This window comes from Xenopus laevis, chromosome 7L (genome assembly GCF_017654675.1).
Source record: "Xenopus laevis strain J_2021 chromosome 7L, Xenopus_laevis_v10.1, whole genome shotgun sequence".
Lineage (NCBI taxonomy): Eukaryota > Metazoa > Chordata > Amphibia > Anura > Pipidae > Xenopus > Xenopus laevis.
This window is the reverse complement of record NC_054383.1, coordinates 53179119-53201769: the sequence shown is the minus strand read 5'-3', so window position 1 is coordinate 53201769 and position 22651 is coordinate 53179119. Positions and strand designations below refer to the sequence as shown.

The 22651-nt window shown below is 41.9% G+C and overlaps 2 long non-coding RNA genes across 3 annotated transcripts in view; one reads left to right on the top strand and one right to left on the bottom strand.

Moving 5' to 3' along the window:
• Positions 1–2357: 2357 nt before the first annotated feature.
• The window catches only part of LOC121395424, a 24181-nt gene continuing 3887 nt past the window's right edge, over positions 2358–22651 (top strand). Inside the window, exons 1-3 of one of the 2 annotated variants that reach the window (XR_005962470.1) lie at positions 2358–3433; positions 7840–8061; positions 17373–17462. This is a non-coding gene — a long non-coding RNA (uncharacterized LOC121395424). The remainder of the gene's footprint in view (positions 3434–7839; positions 8062–17372; positions 17463–22651) is intronic. The other variant, XR_005962471.1, reaches the window with a different exon arrangement.
• The window catches only part of LOC121395425, a 19546-nt gene continuing 14266 nt past the window's right edge, over positions 17372–22651 (bottom strand). The window contains exon 4 of the long non-coding RNA XR_005962474.1: positions 17372–17777. This is a non-coding gene — a long non-coding RNA (uncharacterized LOC121395425). The remainder of the gene's footprint in view (positions 17778–22651) is intronic.

Sequence of the window (22651 nt, the reverse complement as noted above, 5' to 3'; positions counted from 1 at the left end):
AGGTAATAGTTATTGGCGACTAAATTCAGCACTTGAAGCTCAGTTCTTCAGTATTTGGTGTCGTAATAGAGTACTACTTGACTGAATGTCTAACATTACAGAATACTACTTCCTGCTTTGCAGCTCTCTTGGTTTTCCACCCCGTACCCCCCACCCCACGTAGACACCCCTCCCTCCTCCCCCAGGCTAACTAGCCCCCGTGGAAATGCCTCATCAGGGCCGCCATAAGAAATCACAGGGCCCGTACAACAAAATATTTGGGGCCCCCTGGGCCCCGCCCACACTGTTGCCCAAGCCCCACCCCAGATCCTGCCCACTCCACATCACAGTTAAAAGACCACACAGACATCAGCGCTAAAAAAGTAACCCCCCACACACAAGTTATAAAAAGCTATTGATGGTCAGGGCCCCCTTATAAGTTAAAAAAAAAGCATTGGTGCCAGGGCCCCCCTTACAAGTTAAAAAAAAATTGGGGCCCCAAAAAATATTTTTTATAAAAACATTGGTGGCAGGGGCCTATAGAATATTAAAATAATACATTGGTGGCCAGGGGATTAAAAAAAAAAAACACAAATTGGTGTTCAGTAGAATTGAACTCATGGCTTCAGGACTTCAACTCTGCCTCCTTTCCTGATTTTGGGTCTTTTCGCTGCTTCAGGACTTCAATTCCGGCTGTTTTCATGACTTCGGGTCTTTTCTCCGCTTCGGCACTTCGGCTATTTTCGTAGTTTCGGGTCTTTTCGCTGCTTCGTCTGTTTGGCTTTTCAGCACTTCCGCATTTTGGCTGTTCGGGACTTCGAAAATGGCCACAGGCTTCTGCGCTCGCAAAGGGAGCCTGGCTCTTTCAAAACTGCAGCACTGCCGGGCCCCTCTTCATGACTGGGCCCAGGACACTAGTCCTCCCTGTCCCCCCCTGATGGCGGCCCTGTGCCCCATACTTTATATTTACCCCTCGTTGCAGATTCTGGCAGTGGACTTAACGGCATCCATCTTCTGGGTCCTCGGTAAGCTGACTAGGAGATCGGCAATCTCTGTCAATTTCGGCACATGCGCAGTTGTTGAAAACCGCCAAATTGCTCCATCTGTGCAAGTCAGCTTCCCGAGGACCCAGAAGATGGATGCCGTGAACTCCGCTGCCAGAATCTGCGACGAGGGGTAAGAATAAAGTATGGGGCATTTCCCCCGGGGGGGGGCAGTTAGCCTGGAGGGAGGGGGGGTCTACGTGGATTGGGGGTATGGGTTTTTTTTCTGCAGGGTTACCTTTAAGGGTAAAAGTTTTCCTCTTGAATCTGAGCTGCATGCGGAGGATCAGTTGCAAAGTCACTGAACATTTATGTCCCATGTGGCCCCCCCTTAAAGTCGCTGACTAACAGAGTCAGAGAGCTGAAAAGCAGGAAGTAGTGTTCTGTTATGTTAGACATCTGTTCCCTCCAACCTTTATACATTACATTTTTGGCTAACTAATTATATCAGAAACATTTTCTATTTTCGACAGGCTATCTATTTGTCCATTTTTATGTTTTCACTGAACTGTTCCTTTAACATAACCAGTAGATATTTAGAGCCCAGGTATGTGGGGTTGGAAAAATTGTATAAAAATGGTCTGTTTCATTCTTTGCTGCTCACCAAACAAGCAGATCATTAAATGGTGCTTATCCAGGCTTGGTCTAGGATTCAAAACAGTTGCTGGTATTTCAAGTACACAGAGGCCAAAACAGCCCAACGCTGCTAATTAGTGTCTATGGCATCTTAAAGCAGCCCCTCTGGCATTTGCCAGAATCCACAGATTGACAGTCTAGGCCTGTGATGATTCTTCTGTTACGCAACAGGCCATTGTAATTAAAGCAGGGCAAGATGGCAGCTACAAAGAACATTCTGCATTCTATCAGCAAGTGTAATGTGATTAAATATAGACGCATGACCAGGAGGCTTTACTTGTGCTTTAACCCTTTCCCTGCCAGCCGTTTTGTCCTAAACGCGAACATCTACTGCCAAGCAGTTTTTAGACTTTTTGTACTCTTTCACTTTAAGGGCTTTTCCTGGGGGGCTTTTTCCAGGAAAACTATTTTTTTTTTCAGGACAACACAAGCTTTCAAAATATGCTAGAATGTTGGTGTAATTCCACTTCTGTAAAAATATATAGGCTTCTGTGACAAAGAGCTTTGTCCCAATAGGCTGCCTGTATATAGCACCACGCTTGAGGTATTGGCTCCTTTAAATCTCCAGGGTAAGACAGGCTAGGGATAGTTCAGTATGCTGCCCAATTAGTCTGCAGATGGGGCTGTTTAAAGGACCAGTAACATCAAAAATTTTTATTCAAGAAATCCATTCTACATGTTAAAAATAATGGTCATGCCGTACTACATTAATATAATATACCTGGCATTTTTTTAAAATTTTTTTTAGAATACCTATTCTCCATTGCCATGGAAAACGGCGAAAAGGTGATCACTTTGTGCGCGTCCCCGACGCTGATCCGCCGCACAGTACCGGAAGTCAGTAACCGGAAGTCCAAATACAGCGTGGGAGCCAGAGCGGTGATTAGTGAAACTGCCGGCTGGGTAAACGAGCAGGCAGAGAGAGAGAGCGAGATGCACGGGGAGGCAGGCAATCTGAAGGAACGGCTGGGTAAAGGAGCAGGGAGAGAGAGAAATACAGGGGGAGGCAGGGAATCTAACGGAACGGCTGGGTAAACGAGCAGACAGAGAGAGAGCGAGATGCATGGGGAGGCAGGCAATCTAAAGGAACGGCTGGGTAAAGGAGCAGGGAGAGAGAGAGAAATACAGGGGGAGGCAGGGAATCTAACGGAACGGCTGGGTAAACGAGCAGGCAGAGAGAGAGCGAGATGCACGGGGAGGCAGGCAATCTAAAGGAACGGCTGGGTAAAGGAGCAGGGAGAGAGAGAAATACAGGGGGAGGCAGGGAATCTAACGGAACGGCTGGGTAAACGAGCAGGCAGAGAGAGAGCGAGATGCACGGGGATGCAGGCAATCTAAAGGAACGGCTGGGTAAAGGAGCAGGGAGAGAGAGAAATACAGGGGGAGGCAGGGAATCTAACGGAACGGCTGGGTAAACGAGCAGGCAGAGAGAGAGCGAGATGCACGGGGAGGCAGGCAATCTAAAGGAACGGCTGGGTAAAGGAGCAGGGAGAGAGAGAAATGCAGGGAATCGAACAGAACAGCAAGAGAAGATAGAAATGGTGGGAGAAAGAGACAAAACCAATGAGGAGTACAACACTGTGGGCTAAAGACCGGAAGTGACGCCACAAACCAGGAAGTCGGGTGCCGGAAGAGAGACACAGCAGCGAGCACGTAAGGGAGAGGAAGAGAACAAGCAAGAAGATGGCGGAGACCCTGTGGACGTCGTGGGACAGTGCCGGTTTTAGTTTTTCTGATGTCTTACCCAAACAGCAGGAAAGATCAGCATATTGGAGGTAAGTAATGTATATGCATTTTTTTTTCTAAAACTAAAAAATTGTGTTACTGGTCCTTTAAGAGAGCCTGGCAGGGCAGTGAGGGTGTGTTGTACAAGCAGTGAAGTTATTTGAACAAACTGTGTATTTGACTGCAACTCAAAAAGAGCGACTGTTTGTGACCGCAGCAGGGAATTTTCCTGTGTACTGTAGCACTACAAACAAAGGTGAGGTTTTCCTTATTATTGACTGTGATAGCACGGAACTTGTGCCTGTTTAAGTTGTCCGGTTTAAACAATAAAACAATAAAACCCCAGGCAGGAGCCTGTTTCATTTTTGTTGCAAACCTAAGCCTCCTGTCTCCTTTGTAAGAACTGTTTTACCTGCTTTGAGCTAATCCCCCACACTTCTAAGTGTCTAATAAAATGGAAAAAAAATCATGTTTCACTTAGTACAATCACATATATCAGAAACATAATTTCTTTTATGTACGAGAACACAGCCGATTTGGAAAGTTCTATGACTCCTGAACCCGCCAATACCAAATATATATACTTTTATTGAGATTTCTCACTTGTATAGATCAAAATCTCCAGGCAGTAGACTAACAAATTTCCAAAGCACCGCTTTTCGGAAAGTACACATCCCCCCAAATCTAAATTAGGTATGCATGTCTTTCTACTCCAAAGCACCAAGCTGCAAACCTTTCCTAAATTTGGCAATTTTGGTGACATTTCCAAAATCACCTCAAAACTTCCACCCTGCAGCATCGTATTTCCTACATACTATTGGGTATCGAGATAAATCACCCCAAATATAAAAGCCTGGGGTCCCCTGAACAGTTTGATGCCCAATATGTATAGGTTTACCCAAGCATGTGGCATATAGGGGCCCCAAAATGAAGACGCCCCATATGGTCTGTCATTTCAGGTACAGGTATGGGACCTGTTATCCAGAATGCTTGGGACCTGGGGTTTTCCGGATCACGGATCTTTCCGTAATTTGGGTCTTCATACCTTAAGTCTACTAGAAATTCATTTAAACATTAAATAAACCCAATAGGCTGGTTTTGCTTCCAATAAGGATTAATTATATCTTAATTGGGATCAAGTACAAGCTACTGTTTTATTATTACAGAGAAAAAGGAAATAATTTTTTAAAATTTGGATTATTTGGATAAAATGGAGTCTATGGGAGACAGTCATTCCGTAATTCGGAGCTTTCTGGTTATCGGGTTTCTGGATAAGGGATCCTATACCTGTACTGCAAAATCATTGTTCATCCCAGAAAACCATAAATTTTCTTAAAAAACACATTCCCCCGAATCCAAATTGTGTATACATGTCTTTCTACTCCAAAGCACCAAGCCACAAACCTTTCCTAAATTTGGTGACAAAGGCAGCGTTTTTACATTTCTGAAAAACGCCTAAAAATATTGCAATTGGCTGCATTTATCTCACATAATTTCTTACATACAATTTTAAAACCCCATAAATATTGATGCCAAGCATCTGCTGAACAGTTTGATGCCCAATATGCATAGATATACCAAGGCTGCTGGCATGTGCGGACCCCAAATAAAAATCATGCATATGATATATATATATATATATATATATAATTTTCTCAGCTGCCGATTCACCTTCTGTGAATATAGACCCTTGACTTCATATTATGTGCCACAAGACCCTCCAAACAGCACAAAGACCCCCCCCAAACCGTATATCTTTGGAAAGTACACATTCTGATGAATCCAACAGAGATAAAGACGTCTTTCTACACCAAGCTACCTAACTGCAAAGATTTTCTAAATGTAAAGGTTTTTACAACATTTCGGAAAATCGCCTAAAAACGTTGGTTTGCCAATTTATCTCACACAATGTTTTACATACAAAGAAAAAATACCCTAAATATGGATGTCAGAGGTCTGCTGAATAGTTTGATGCCCAATATGCATACATTTACCAAAGTATGTGGTATGTGCAGACCCCAAATGAAAAACGTGCATATGAATTTTCAAGTTGGCCAACTCAGCTGCTGAAAAGAGAGCCCCAACTGCGTGTTATGTGCCGTGAGACCACCAAACTGTAAAAAGACCCCCAGAAAACCATATATTTTTGGAAAGCACATATTCTGGTGGATTAAATGAAGTAAAATATGTCTTTTTATACCAAACCATACCATACCATAAAGATGCTAGGGATGCACCGAATCCAGGATTCTGCCTTTTTCAGCAGGATTAGAATTCGGCCGAATCCTTCTACCCGGGCTGAACCGAATCCTAATTTGCATATGCAAATTAGCTTTGGGGAGGGAACTCTCGTGACTTTTTGTCACAAAACAAGGAAGTAAAAAAAATTTCCCCTTCCCACCCCTAATTTGCATATGCAAATTAGGATTCGTTTCAGTATTTGGCCGAATCTCTCGCAAAGGATTGGGGGGTTCGTCCGAATCCAAAATTGTGGATTCGGTGCATCCCTAAAAGATATATAAGGAACAATAATGTAAGGGTAAAATTACAATAAAACCACAAAAATTATGTAAATCAATGAAATAAAATAACTGATCCAACAGCGTAATTAGTGGCCAAAATTGATTATCCAATAGTCACGCTGCCAAAATAACAAGTTTTTAGGCAAAAAAACCCCAAAAGATAACGGTACAATGAATAAGTTAAAAAAGTTGTCTGAGTGTGTAAATATATGTAAATAAGTGTACAAAAGGGAGCAAGTGTGCTAAAATAAAAAATACCAATCTTTATTAAAATGTGTGTATAAATGTACTGTAAGTGTATGTAAGTGCATGTAAGTGTGTTTTTACTCTTCAACTCAATTTTTGAGACATTAAACCTCATTTGGCAATGTTCTGTCTAGGTATCCTTTTTAGTAATAAATGGATAATATCTCTGCAAAGTGGGAACATCCTGCATGGAACTTATTGTTTTGAACAATTTAATATCATTGGCAAAAAATAGAGAGTAGTTACAATGCCAACCTCAAGGTCATTAATAAACAAGTTAAAAAGCAAAGGACCAAGGACAGACCCATGAAGCACACCACTAACAACACATTAAAAATACCCACTATTCCTAAATTTGGTCTGTTTTTTTATCAAATATTTTAGCACTAAGAAGATGCAATCCTTTGCCACCCCATAGCTAGGTTTCTGTTTACCTCCTCATAGAATGCAATTACATTTTTAAAACCATGCTGACACAAAAGTATAGTATTGTGATTTTAAAAGCTTTCCAGAATCTTATCACATATTACCCTGCCAAAACCTTTCCTACCTACCACCTATGTCAAACAGCCATATAGTTTTCAAGTTGTGAAATGCATCCCTTTTAGAATAATGGCACCACAGGTTTTTTTTTAAGTCTGTGCAAATGTGGAATTCTCTCCCTGAATCAGTTATACTTGCTGATACATTAGATACTGTAGCTTTAAGAAGGGGTTGGATGGCTTTTTAGCAAGCAAGGGAAATGCAAGGTTATGGAAGATAGCTCATAGTACAAGTTGATCCAGGGACTGGTCTGATTGCCATCTTGGAGTCAGGAAGGAATTTTTCACCGCTCAAAGGCAAATTGGAGAGGCTTCAAATGGGGTGTTTTTACCTTCCTCTGGATCAACTAGCAGTTAGGTTGATGGACGTGTGTCTTTTTTTCAACCTAACTTACTATGTTACATTAGCCATTTACCAATTTCTTTGAACCATGCCAGACATCAAAGAATCCTGCAAAATTAAGTAGATATGTTGTAGTATCCTGGGGTAAATATCATCAGGTCCTGGACCTTTGTTTGCTTTTCAAATTGTCTAGACTCTTTTGAACTAAAAATCCCCTGTCCCGTTTTGACATGAGCTTTATCAGTTGGGGTTTCTTTCCCCTCCATCGGCTCAATTTTTTTTTCTCATCCGCAACCATTTCTGAGAACACTGCATTTTCTTCATTGTTAATGGGTTCCTCTGATACTACGGGTCCAGCCCCTTCCTAATTAATTTCTTACTATTTTATATTAAGCGGGTTATTTATCAAAGGTCGAATGTTAGTTTTTTATAACTCCAATGAAATCACAACTCGAATGGTTTCTTATTTAAGAAAAAACTTGAATGGAATAAACTTGGTTTGGCGAGTTCGAGTTGCAAAACCCGAAAACGATAATCGAGTTTTCAGCGGAAGAAAATTCTAATCACTCCATGCCATTGACGCCTACATAACCTCGACAGGTTTTAGATGGTGTATTTTCAGATTTGAGCTATTTCCAGGGTCAGGTTATACTAAATCTTGAAAAATTAAGTTTTTAACATCAAAACATTTTTTAAAAAAATTTGTTGGTATACAACGAAAAAAAAAACACCAAGACAAATTGAACTCGCAAAGCCTTTATTAAGAAATAACTTACCGAAACTCAGCTTCCCCTCCTCTTCAGAAAAGGCGACAGGGCGACCATCCATCCTGCGGCGCTTGATTTCTCCTGGTTATTATACTGACAGCATGTGAAGGAGCGCGGACTGGGAAGAGGAACAAGGGACACTAAGCAGCAGCGCAGGAGGAGGAGGTAGCAGCACCGGTTCGGCCTCGGCTCCCCCCCCCCGCAGGCTGCATGTGCTCCCGTGTCTGCACAGTGTCTGGAGGGGCGCCGAAGCCCCGGGTATGTTGTTGGTCCTTTAATTTCTCAGTATCTGTTACAGTGCCTGTGACTCTCCATGGGATGATGTGCCACTCCCACTGGCCAACCCATGAGCTTCTTCCCCGGGAGAGATGGCTAGCGGCGGCTCCGGCTCAGCCTGGTCCTCTCAACCTTACAGAGCAGCATCCCAGCCACGCACTCTAATTATCCAGAGTTCATTTTAGAGACCCCTGACACCCATGTGGGGGTGATTTGTGATCTCCAGTGGAGTGGCATCAGCACTTTAGCCACTATAATTAGAATTGAAATGATTGATTTCTTATATTGTGCTAACGACATATCATTGTGTTGTAGCAAAAAAAAAAAAAAAAAGGAGCTGAATCCTTTATAGAAATGTCAGTGAATCTGGGGAGTAGTTGTTTAATTTGAGAAGAATAAGATTGGATCTTTGGGCAGCTCCACCAGCTATGCGTTCTGTTAACCCCTATTTTAACTAATCTCTACATCAAAGTCTTGCAAGGCTCCCCACTATGGCATGAAGCAAATGTAGCAAGAATTATTCTACTTCCTAAAGAAGGGAGAGACCCAACAGACCAAACTTCGTACAGACCCATATCACTGTTAAATCAAGACACAAAAATCTTGAGTAAAATTATGGCAGACAGACTACAATTGATTCTCCCCAAAATACTTTCCAAACATCAAGTAAAACACAGACAGCCAGTCCAAACCCTCTGAAAATATTCACTACATTGTACCATAGCAACCTAGAAAAAAGAAAACATGTAATGTTATTACATTTGGATGCCGACAAGGCTTTTGATAGGATATCACACACACATTTACAACAACTTAAAATTCCAACATTTTGGCATTCAAATGCTCAAGACAAGACAGGGCTGCCGTTTATCCCCACTACTGTTCAAGTAGTGGGGATACTTTCTACAAACTGGTTACCCTGGTTACCAGGCAGTAACCAATCAGTGACTTAAGGGGGGGGGGCTACATGGTCATATCTGTTGAGTTAGTCAGCGACTTGAAGGAGGGCCACATGGTACATATTTGTTCGGTGAGTTTGCATTTGATCCTCGGCATTCAGCTCAGATTCAAAAGCAACAGATATGACCATGTAGCCCCCCGCTCAAGTCACTGATTGGTTACTGCCTGGTAACCAGGGTAACCAGTCAGTGTAAACCAAGAGAGCTGAAAAGCAGGAAGTAGTGTTCTGGCTATTATATTACACATCCAGTCACTCCAGCCTTTATACATTACATTTTTGCCTAACTAACTATATTAGAAACATTTTTTTATTTTGCACAGCCTATCTATTTACCCAGTTTTTATTTTTGCACTGAGCAATTCCTTTAAAGGGGAAGGAAACCTAGTTGGCGCAAAAACCCTCCCCCCCTCCCGTGTGTTGCCCACCCTCCCTCCTCCCCCCTGGCCTACCCGTCCCGCTGGGCAAATGCCCCTAACTTGTTACTTACCCTTCTGCGCAGGTCCAGTCCAGGGAGTTCACAGATGACATCTTCTTCCATGCGATCTTCTTCCTGCTTTTTCCTTCGCCGGTACGATCTACTGCGCATGCGCCAAAAGTACTTTGTGACTTTTGTCGCATGCGCTGTAGGAGCATTTCGCCGGTACGGATGTGCCAAAACGCCGTTCAAAGCATGAAGAAGATCGCGTGGAAGAAAATGTCGTCTGTGAACTCCCTGGACTGGACCTGCGCAGAAGGGTAAGTAACAAGTTAGGGGCATTTGCCCAGTGGGACGGGTAGGCCAGGGGGGAGGAGGGAGGGAGGGTGGGCAACACACAGGAGGGGGGGAGGGTTTTTGTGCCAACTAGGTTTCCTTCCCCTTTAAGACGCAAACATGGCCTTCATTTACATCATTCACCATACCTAACCTGGATGGAAAACAAAAACTTTCCTACTGGATTATCAAACCCGACCTTATATTCTTGGCAAGACAAAGGATTCTACAACATTCAAGACCTTTATAAAAATGAAACACTGCTCTCCCCGGTACAGTTAAAAGAAAAACTTCTTTTCGCAGCCTCATCTACTTTCCTCCATTTACAAATACCATACTTTGCAAGACGCATAACTAATAATTTAAAAGGAACAAGAGAAGATCATCTGGTTGATATTCTTTGGAAACACAAAACCACAAAACGATCAACTGCCCAAACATATCATTTATTAAGTATAGCCATAAACTTAAACATCTCTATTCAAATGGGCATCTATCATGCCACAAATACCTATAGCAGATATTTTAACATTTCACACACAAATAATAAAACTACTACCAGCCAGCAGATATCAAGAAATGGCCTTACAATTACTCCATAACTCCTGTGTTAACACCTGAAAGACAATTCAGAATGGGTCTCTCCCCTCAGACATTTGCATTCGATGTCAAGCTTCCAAGGCAAATCTCTTACACATGTTTTGGTTGTGCCCCAAATTACAAATCCTCTGGCAGGAAGTAACCTCCTATTGGATGAAAATGGCTTACAAACCAATCCAATTCACAATGGACTGGGCCTTATTTAGCAATGTAGCATCCTACCCAGAATAAAACAGGGCAGAAAGATTGGCAGCAGCATCCCGCAAGGCCATATGACATCAATGGCTTTCTATAGAAACTCCTCCAATCTTATCAATCTTATTAAACGTATTAAACAGAAATTACATCAGATTTTTCATATGGACTGGCTGGAAGCTATGACCAAAAAGTAACAACAAAGCAACACATTTTTTTCTACCTGGATCATATACATCACTAGTCTTCTGCAAACACTTAGATACCTAACAATATATACAGTTCAAAACACAACCTGGTACGACAGAAATTTTGAAGGGCAATCCGTTACTCCAAGAAACCAACAAATTTATTCAAAACACAATCCAGGAACCAAGTGGTACTACGAAGTCACATCCCAGGAGCCACCGCATCAATAGACTTTTGGCATCCTACGAAAGATAAAATAATTTAACCTGTGAATCTTGGTAATTACTATCAGAAATCATTTACAAGATCACAGAAAGTACTGTTAAAATGTTATAATCCCCTTTCTCTTTCTTCCTCTCTTTATTTTATGTTTATATTCTTAAAATGTTTACATAACTATGATCAGACATGCTTTGTCTAAAATAGCTGTTTATTTTTCTTTTGGAAAATTAATAGACAATAATACAAAGAAAAAAAGGCAAGCAGAATTCATAGCCCCTCTTTAATAGAGCATTTTTAATTCAGCATTTGAACACTACTGTTCCACCATCCATGAATAAAGCTGCAATAGAATTGTAGTTGGACAAGGATTTGCAATAATGTGAATTGTCCAATTTGTCTGCTGACTACTAATAATGTAGCATTTACTCATAAACCATTTTACTGATATAAACACTATGTAGTAAAAATGCTCACCAGGCACCCTAGCATGGTAGTCCCTAACACAAAGATCAACTCAGGTTTATGTTTTATAAAAAAAGCACAAATGTTGGTGCAGGGCACACTGGCAAACTCACGTATTGATCAGACCAGAAAAATAGTAAATTAAAAGTAGAAGCTTTATTATATAGTCATCTCTCGCCAGACGTGTTTCGTGTCACTAGGACCTATCAGGGCACCTTTAAATGTGGCTCTGCACGATGTAATCTATGTCCTTATATGCTATGTGGTGATAGTTTTGTTTAAAATGTCACAAGAAAAAGTTACAGAACAGGACAATATATCAATTGCAGTACATAAAATATAATATCTCATTACCTGTAAAAACTGTAATATACAATATGTTGGACAGACTTTGCGTTGTTTGACGGAAAAAATTAGAGAACACATTTCGGACATTCGGAATAAGAAACCCACAAATGTTTCAAAACATTTCTTGTCAGTGGCGGAACTACCGGGGCCGCAGGGGGTGCGGATGTACCAGGCTCCGTGCCCCTGCACCCCCGATGGGGCCCGCCTCTCTGAAGAGAAATTTATTGTATGCGTCTGGTGCCGGAGTTAAGACCAGCAGGAGAGCAGAGCACTGTGGGAGTGGGGACGGAAGCTGCAGTCAATCACAACGCGAGCACCGGAACCTCCAGCAAACAGCATTTCACTGGGCCCTCCCACGCACCCAACCATCCAGGCCCGCTCAACCAGGCCTGCTCCAGGAACATTGGACGCTCTATCGCTTCTCGGCCTTTTGGCTAAGATCAAGTGAAGTACCTGATTTGTTAGATGGGGGGATCAGACCCATCTGATAGGGGAAAAAACTTGATCCTCTGGCCAAGAGGCCATAGCACTATGGAAGCCGGAGCTGTAGTGCCCCCTACGGGGGGTGCCTGACTCACCACTGGGGTCACGCACATTGCACTTCACGCTTTTCATTTTGCTTTTCACTTTTTCTTTGCTCCGGCCTTTTGGCTAGACAAGAAAAAAATTTTCTAACCGGCCTCCAGCCGGAGCCTTAATTGGCACATATGGCACAGCACTTACACTTTGCACTTATTTTTTGTGTTTTACATTGTTCTTCACGGGCTTTGGGTGTCAATAGTCCTTTTGGACTCGACCCCAGGCCAGGTATTGGTGCCCTGGGGGAAGCTTCGGCGGAACCCAGGGTAAAGGGACTCCCCCTAGCCGTAAGGTGAAGGGGAGTCTAAAGACCCTAAGCCCCTCGTCGGTGCCTTTTGGCCGGAGGGGCTGGGGAAGACGGGGCTCACCCTAGCTTCGGCGAAGGTGAACCCAACGATCCTTGTTGTCTTTGGGCCTGGCCTGGGACACTTGGGTATGGGAGCCATGCCTTTGGGTAGGACTCCCGGGGAGCACCTTGCACTCTGCACTTGAGCACTGGGCACAAAGGGGCTCTGAAAGCACGTACTCCGGCTTTCAATAATAAAAAAAAAAAATTGGACGCTCCTCCTCCATCCACCTTCCAGGCTGCAAGTAAGAGGATGTAGCAGACGTGAGGGGAGATGTAGGCAGATGGTGGGGAATTTCATGAGAGTAGGAGTTTGCAACTAGGGTGGGTGTTAACAAGAAGATAGGTAGCTTCATCTTGAAGTCTGGCCCTGACACTGTTCAGTAAAGGAGTTGCTACCACTGCTGCACATTGACTTATCAGTGTCAGGTCACAGTTCAGCTTAAGCTAGGGATCTGTTCAGCCCTGTGACAGTGTCCGGCTGGGGCCAGAGTTCGTCTTAATGATTTGTACTACAGTCTACCATAAAAGTAGCGTGCTCCCGGTTTGCACCACATATAGGCAGAGCGGGACTGGGAGCAAAAAGCAGCCCACGTGTAAACATACACACACAGACACAAACACACACACACAAAGAGACACACAAACACAGAGAGACACACACACATAGACACAAACAAACACACACAAACACAAAGAAACACACACAGGCACACACAGACACAAACACACAAAAAGACACAGAGAGACACACAGACACACAGAGACACAAACACAGAGAAACACACACAGACACACACACACACAAAGACACAGAGAGACACACACAAACACAGACACACAAAGAAACACACACAGAGACACACACAGATACAAAAAGACACACAAACACAGAGAGACACACAAAGACACAAACACAGAGAGACACACACAAACACAAAGAAACACACACAGGCACACACAGACACACAAAGAGACACAAACACAGAGAAACACACACAGAGACACACACACAAAGACACACAAACACAGACACACACAAACACAGAGAAACACACAGAGACACACACACACAGACACACAAACACAGACACACACAAACACAGAGAAACACACAGAGACACACAAACACAGACACACAAACACAGAGAGAGACACACACAGAGACACAGACACCCCTACCTCCCCCCTACCTCACCTAGGAGCTTTGTGAAACAGCACGGGAACTCTCCAACACCGCCCACCCCGTCTGCTGGCCAATCAGAGGGACTTTGCCTTCCTGACTGATCTTAGGAGGTGGGAGGAGGGAGGAGGAAGGAACACGCAGCTGCTTGGTGTGTCTGTGAAGGAGAATCACAGTGTGCATGCTGTAAGTGTCTCTACCTCAAATCGCCATATAGCAGACGCGGCCCATTTCACAGGTAAATGGAGCGGCCCTTCGGGAAATTGCCCGAATTGACAGATTGTCAGTCCGGGCCTGCATATAGGTCACACTGCTTCTGCAAAATACAAGTAAAAGTCTGCCGAAGCAGGCACAATGGAAAAAATACTAGGATCTAGACACAACTGGGCATTCTTTGTAGAACCAGGGGAGGGGGAGAAGTAGGAAGTATCAATAAGGCTCAATGCAGGGGAAGCAAGAATGTATGGCATGTAAGGGTAAAAGAAGACAGAAGCAGAAGTTTAATAACTAGTAAATACAGTGCCTCCTCCACTCGGCCAGTGGGATTTCCGCCTCATTCCCTCAAACGTGTTTATGTACTCCATAAATAACCTTCATTTATTACTTGCTTTCCCATTCATTATCAAACTGACAGCAACTGCCCGAATCCCCTTTACAATTGAACTCTATATTAAAAGGGTAGTTAATATCCCCATGCCAATCACTGCTTATAGTATAATGTGGGTCACTGACCCCATCTAAACAACCCATTCCTTCCTTTTATTCAGAGTCTCTGCAATTCATATTCCAGTCTCTTATATAAATCAATTCATAGTTGCTAGGATAATTTGGACGCTAGCAACCACTGGAATTGCAAACTGGAGAGCTGCTGAATAAAAAGCTAAATAATGCAAACTGGAAATAAAAATTTTTTTAAAAAAAATTGCAGAGTTTCTCAGAATCTCTCTCTCTGCACCTTAAGTTAATGTAAAGGTGAATGACCCCTTTAATGTTGCAATGATTAACCCTTACATCAACACAGTAAAAATTGTATTTCAGACTCCTGTGCTTTTATATCTTTTGAGTACAGGACCTGGGGGTCCAGAATGCTCAGGACCTGGGGGTTTCAAGATAAAGGATCTTTCCATAATTTGGATCTTCATACATTAAGTCTACTAGAAAATCATGTAAACATTAAATAAACCCACTAGAATGGTTTTTCTTCCAATAAGGAATAATTATATCTTAGTTGGGATCAAGGACAAGGTACTGTTTTATTATTACACAGATAGGGCCAGTTGTAAATTTCCGTACCAGGGCCCTTAGGGGTCTAGTTACGCCACTGTTTCTTGTCCAGCACAAATGGGAATATTAACCAGTTTCAAATACAAGGAATTGAGCGAATTGTATCATCTTATAGAGGGGGGGGGGATATCTTACAAATAATACTTAAACGGGAGGTTTTTTGGATTTTTACCCTTGACACCAGATTGCCCAAGGGTCTAAACTCAGACTTCGACGTCTCTTGTTACTATGATTAGAGATAACTATATACATATTCAGGGGTATTTAACATTTATCCAGCTTGATCCATGTCCCTCTTCTCTCCCTTGGTATCTCTTTTCTCCATTTCTTCTCCATCATTTCCCTTATGTTTAGAATGAGGCGAATCATATAGCATAAATTACTATAGAATGATAGTTGATTTATATAGTTTCACACTATGTGTGTAACCAATAGACAAATGTATTTTTTCTTGTATATAAAAAGAAAGAGGCTTCAACATTTTTCTTAAGAGACATAAATTCATATTTATCATATTTATATATCAATATATTGCTCAATATTTATATCAAACTTTTTGAACAAGACAAAACATGTATTTTTTTATTATTGCAACAACTATTTATTCCCTACTTCTCTACAATCATATTTTTCTACTCAAACATTTTTCTTCGATGCCTTTATATAATGATCTCATTCATTGATAGTTGTTTTAAGATTGTATATAGCTTTTTTCCTTTATCAATAATTGTTTATGCTTTTTGTATATATTTTCTGTGTTTTTTCTGTATTTGGACATATTTTGCCTTGAAACTTGGACGTGATGTGATGTAGTTTTTTCCTTTCTCCCCCCCCCCTCCCCTTTTAATTGGTGGTTCAGCCTTTAAATACTGATCCATATATGTGTACACTCAAGCCTATGATTAAGTACCCTAGTGACACGAAATGCGTCAGGCAAGAGATGACTATATAATAAAGCTTCTACTTTTAATTTACTATTTTTCTGGTCTGATCAATACGTGAGTTTGCCATTGTGCCCGGCACCAATATTCAAGCTTTTTTTTTATACGGATTGTCTGCTCCCCTGAGCTGACAGCCTGGGACTGGAGCACCTGGGCCACGTTTTTATTTTGGTGAGTGACTCTACTACATCTGCTTTATGCTTGAAAACTTATTGGTTTAAGAAATTTATGTTTTATAAAACCCAGCATTGAATGTAAGGAGGATGATGTTAGCCCTGTCCATTTCTCACTAAACTGCATATACTAGAGCAGTAGCTGTGAATATTCAATATTCTGAATGATCCAACTTGGTACCTGACTCCAAATTATGCATGTTATGAATCACAGGGGTGGCCACTAGATGGAATGCCCCATAACTTACAGTTGGCAAGGGCCCTATTCCTGGCATGCTGAATATTTACAGCATTTAAAGCTTATAAACAGAGAGCAAGCTTTACCCAGGGGCTCTAGGCTTGCTTAAAATTTTTGATGTATCATATTCTCATTTTATCAAAAAAAGCAGTAACGTTACAACAAATAAAAGTTCTTGACCAATCTTCCCTGTTAATATAAATGTTTCATTTAGGTTTAAAGGGGTTGTTCACCTTCAAAACACTTTTTTCAATTCATTTGTTATAGGATTGTTCCCCAGTAATAAAGACTTTTTTCAGTTACTTTCCATTATTTATTTTTTAAGTTTTTTCCAAAATCTAAGTTTAAAGGTGAATGTTTGTGTCTCTGGTGTTTGAGTCTGACAGCTCAGTAATTCAGGTGCAGACTCTAAACTGTTACAATTTTGCAACATTGAGTTGATACATTTCTCAGCAGTATCTCTGGAGTATTAGCAACAATTGTATCAATTCTAACAGCTAACCCAAAGATTCTGGTCAGCAGGGACAAAGATAAGAAATGTATCAACTAAATGTATCCATTTAGAACAGTATACAGGATCGGCGACCCCCCCCCCCTTCCAAGGCTTCTTCAGAAGGAGAGATATGATACTTTACACTTCAATATTAGAAAAACCGTCACACATAGAAAATAGAAAGTCATTGGAAAAAGTCGTTATTTTTGTGATCTATCTGAAACAAACTAGTTGTTTGAAGGTGAACAACCCCTTTAAAGAATAAGATTTATCTATAAGATTTATAAGATTTATCTATATCTATAAGAATTATCTATCATGTTTCCAGGGCAACCCAAACTAGCAAGGGAAAAAAATGAGCAATTCTGAAGAAGCTTAAATGGAAATTTCTACATCTCTGGAAGCACTAAAAGAAGAGGTGAGCAAATGTAATTGGACTTTCCCTATTAGCATTTATATTTTTTAATAAAACATATGTTTCATTAAAATCATATATACTAATACATATATAAATATTGAATTACTTTGTCATTATAAATTAATAAATGGACAATTTTTACCCTTATTACCATACCTCCCTACTCCATGGAATGGAAGTTAGCTCCTTTCTTCCACCACCTGCTGCCTTTGTGTCAGACTTACAGATAAGAAGGGCATTCTTTTATGCTTGCCATAGACGTACAGATTTTATTCTTATGTCCAACGAACGCTCGTTTGTTGGCGATCTTCCAACCTACAATAAACCATTCGGATTAAATAAAGTAGGAAAACAATGTTCTGGCCAGTTATAGTAATGCCAGTCACCCAATACATGCAGGAATATTATTGGACAGGTTTTTTTTTTCTAACCTGTCCGATCAACTAAACTTACAATCACCATAGTACGAAAAATTATGGGTCAATCCACACATGGTACGAAAACTTTTATCCGTGCATCTATGACCAGCTTTAGATTAATGTCACACTTATCCATCCGCTCTGTGTGTTAAGTGCCTGTGTGCACACAAGCAGATTTTGGCAAGAGAACACAAGGTATGCATATTTGCAGCAAAATCTGCTCCGTGTGTGCACACAGGCTGACGCAATGCCAGTTAGTCCTGTTAACTTACAAAGTGGATTGCTGGAGCAGCCTAGTGTTATATAAGCCGTGACTTTAGCTGGGTAGGTTAATTCACTTCCCCATGGTTGTTTTGAAAAACAAAACTTTTTAATTTCACTACATACATGCTTCCTGGAAGGCTGTCATGAAGCCAGTTATGGTAAGCTATGAGGTGAAAAACAATCTATAATCTGAGGTTAGGGTGACCTTGTTGGATTGTAAAGGGAAGCGTAACATAGCTTTGAGGTGAACAGGATATACCCTTCAATGACAGATGTGAGTTGTTTTGTTTCATTCTTTATATTTTTACTCTTGCAGTGTGTGCAGCTCTGTGGCTAATGGTGATAAGGTTATTCAGAGATTGAGACTGACCTTGACTGATTTTCATCAACTAACTATAGCCTTTACTCAAACTTATGTGAATGAGTTCCAGGAGCTGTCAAGGATTAGGTAGGGGGAGCTGTAGAGACTGAAGGGAAAGGGCGAGTCCTTGAGGCAGGAGCTGTATGTGCCTAGGGAACACTTGAAGGGAAAGCAGGAACAGGTTGATGAGGGCGAAGAGTCAGTCTGGATCAGGTGCAGAACAGGAAGAAGAGGGCAACGACTCAACAGGAACAGACTTGACGGGGCAGGAGTGGAACCGGAACAGACTGGATGGGACAGGACGGTGCGGGCGTAGATCAGATCAAACTTGGGATAGAGTGCAGAGGGAGACTGGAGCAGATAGCAAGACAGGAGCAGAAGGAGATTAGAGTGGAGCAAGAGAGGACTGGAGCAGGATAGCAAGAGAGGACTGGAGCAGGATAGCAAGAGAGGACTGGAGCAGGATAGCAAGAGAGGACTGGAGCAAGATAGCAAGAGAGGACTGGAGCAAGATAGCAAGAGAGGACTGGAGCAAGATATAGCAAGAGAGGACTGGAGCAAGATATAGCAAGAGAGGACTGGAGCAAGATATAGCAAGAGAGGACTGGAGCAAGATATAGCAAGAGAGGACTGGAGCAAGATATAGCAAGAGAGGACTGGAGCAAGATATAGCAAGACAGGACTGGAGCCGAGGATAGCAAGACAGGACTGGAGCCGAGGATAGCAAGACAGGACTGGAGCCGAGGATAGCAAGAGAGGGGTACAAGGCAGGGTCGGATCAAGGTCAAGGTTGGGAAGGTACAAGATAAGATTAAGCAAGACAAGGACAGGCAGACAAGGCAAGGCGGAATAACAAGGGAAAAGGGGCAAGAGCTAGAACTACCTAGTTAGGGGCGCTGCCGTACTAGGAAACCATACAATGCTCTGGCAAGGAGTGGTCTGAGTGCTGCCCTTAAATAGGGAAGAGTCAGCCCTGATTGGCTGATTAAACTAGGCAGCAGCTGGGTTGGGGCTGTAGATGCCAAACAGGCTGCAGCTGAGCTGGGGCTGGAGAGGCCAATCAGGCGGCAGCTGGGCTGGGACTGCAGAGGCCAGGTTACACATAGCGAGCAACCCTACAGGCTGCTCACCTGGCCAAATGGTTAAGGTATTGAGCCAGAAACCCAAAGGTCCCCGGCTCGAATCCCAGCAATACCTGACAGGAGCACTGTGGACATCCTGCCCCTCAGATGAGCCCTACGGGACCTTTTTTCCAATCCGTCCAGCAATCACTTAGAACCTGCTGTAAGGTATAAAGTGCAGTAAAGCTTGTGACGTTCGTTCTGTGTTACAGTATGCTAAGTTGCATGCTAAAATTATTTCTTGGGAAGGCTAATTTGTTCTTCTTAAAGGAGATTGAATCCATCACCCAGTTTACAGAAACTTCGGAGAAGATTGTAGATTTGGTGAAGGCATCAGTCTAAGGAGAAATAGTCAGAAAGCACAATTTCCACACTGTGTGAGTAAGTTCTCCCCTGCTACTTCATCCCTCAACATTTTCTACAGAAGTATGCCTTCTAATTTAGTGTCAAATTATGTCTTCAGTAAGTATGCGCCGTATTGGTGTAAGAGCAAGAGCAATATTCCGGTCCCGAACTGCACATGCACTGAAAGCCATGGAAATTGCCGAAGGTTACCAAAGCGCCAAAAGATTCTGCCGATGAGCTCTGCTTCTCTGACTCTGCAATGAGGGGAAATTACCAGCTTAGGGGCATTTACTTGTGTGAACACCTGTGCAGGGGGTAGCAGGGAGGGGGGACGGTGGAGGGTAGGGGTTTTTATAAGCAAAGGGGTTTAGTTCTCCTTTAACCTTGGTAGGAGCAATCCTCTACCTTGGACTTCACCCTATCTTAAACCAACTAGCAATCAATGCCAGTCTGCAGCTGAAGGGGGAAAAAGGATTTCAGCTGTACTATAAAGGGTTTGTGGGAGGAGAAGGTCAGTCTTCCCATTTACAAAGCACTAGAAAATGCAGTGCAGTTTTGGTCCCCAGTGCCAAAACTTGATTATTAAATTGGAAAGAGAAACCACAAATAATAAAAAATGAAAACCAGTTGCCAATTGTCTCAGAATATTTCTCTCTATATCAAAGTAAAAGTTACTTTAAAGGTGAACAACCCCTTTAATATATACATTTTTTTTAGTTCTGCCTAGAAATACAGTTACCTTTTTATTGTACAAAAATAAACGAAAAAATGGTGGTGACTCTATTTTGACTGTGTGTGAGACAAGATATACAGTCATATGAAAGGAGTTTTAACATAATAACATAGTAAGTAAGGTTGAAAAAAGACACACGTCCATCAAGTTCAACCTTTTTTTTTTAATTATATCTGCCTAACTGCCAGTTGATCCAGAGGAAGGCAAAAAACCCATCTGAAGCCTCTCCAATTTGCCTCAGAGGGGGAAAAATTCCTTCCTGACTCCAAAATGGCAATCGGACTAGTCCCTGGATCAACTTGTACTATGAGCTATCGCCCATAACCCTGTATTCCCTCACTTGCTAAAAAGCCATCCAAACCCTTCTTAAAGCTATCTAATGTATCAGCCTGTACAACTGATTCAGGGAGAGAATTCCACATCTTCACAGCTCTCACTCTAAAAAACCCCTTCCGAATATTTAGGCGGAACCTCTTTTCTTCTAATCGGAATGGGTAACCTCTTCTCAGCTGGAAAGACCTACTGGTAAATAAAGCATTAGAGAGATTATTATATGATCCCCTTATATATTTATACATAGTTATCACATCACCCCTTAAGCGCCTCTTCTCCAGCATGAACATCCCCAATTTGGCCAGTCTTTCCTCATAGCTAAGATTTTCCATACCATTCACCAGCTTAGTTGCCCTTCTCTGTACCCTCTCTAATACAATAATGCCGTGTTTGAGTGATGGAGACCAAAACTGTACGGCATATTCTAGATGGGGCCTTACAAGTGCTCTATACAGTGGAAGAATGACCCCCTCCTCCCATGACTCTATGCCCCTTTTAATACAGCTCAAGACCTTATTTGCCCTTGATGCTGCTGACTGGCATTGCTTGCTACAGCCAAGTTTATCATCTACAAGGTCCTTTCCCATAATGGATCAGTACCATTAAGGGTATAAGTGGCTTGGGTATTTCTACATCCCAGGTGCATGACTTTACATTTATCAACATTGAATCTCATTTGCCACTTAGCTGCCCAGATTGCCAGTTTGTCAAGATCGTGTTGCAAGGATGCCACATCTTGGATGGAATTAGTTGGGCTGGATAGTTTTGTCATCTGCAAACACTGATATATTACTTACAACAACCTCCCCTAAGTCATTAATGAACAAGTTAAATAAAAGTTGACCTAATACCGAGCCCTGGGGGACCCCACTAAGAACCTTACTCCAAGTAGAGAATGTACCATTAACAACCACCCTCTGTACCCGATCCTGTAGCCAGTTTCCTATCCATGTGCAAACGACTTCATTAAGCCCAAAAGACCTTATTTCAGAAAGCAGTCGTTTGTGGGGCACAGTATCAAACGCTTTGGCAAAATCCAAATCTCATCTACTGCCCCCCACTGTCCAGCATCTTACTTACCTCATCATAAAAAGCAATCAAATTTGTCTGACATGACCTATCCTTCATAAAGCCATGCTGATTGCTGCTTATAATGGCATTCACTAGGACAACATTTTGAATGTGATCCCTTAACAAGCCTTCAAATAATTTGCCCACCACAATTAACTCTTTATTTCCTTTCTTTGCTTTCCGGATTGCCGATTTACAATATTTATTACAGTGTTTATATTCATTAAATGCAGCTTCTGTCCCAACAGATTTGTAGTTTTTAAATGCCTTTCTCTTCTTCCCTATTAACTTCTTTACTTCTGTATTAAGCCACATAGGATGATTCTTAGCGCTTCTACATTTACTTCTTAAGGGAATAAATTGAGAACAGTAATGATTTAATATCATTTTAAATGACAACCATTTCTGTTCTGTGTTTTTAGCTGAAAACCTAATGCCCCAATCATTGCTCTGTAGGGCAGCCCTCAAGGCACTAAAATTAGCTTTTGCAAAATTCATGGTTTTTGTTGCCTCAGTATATATTTGTTTTTTGCACCAGACAT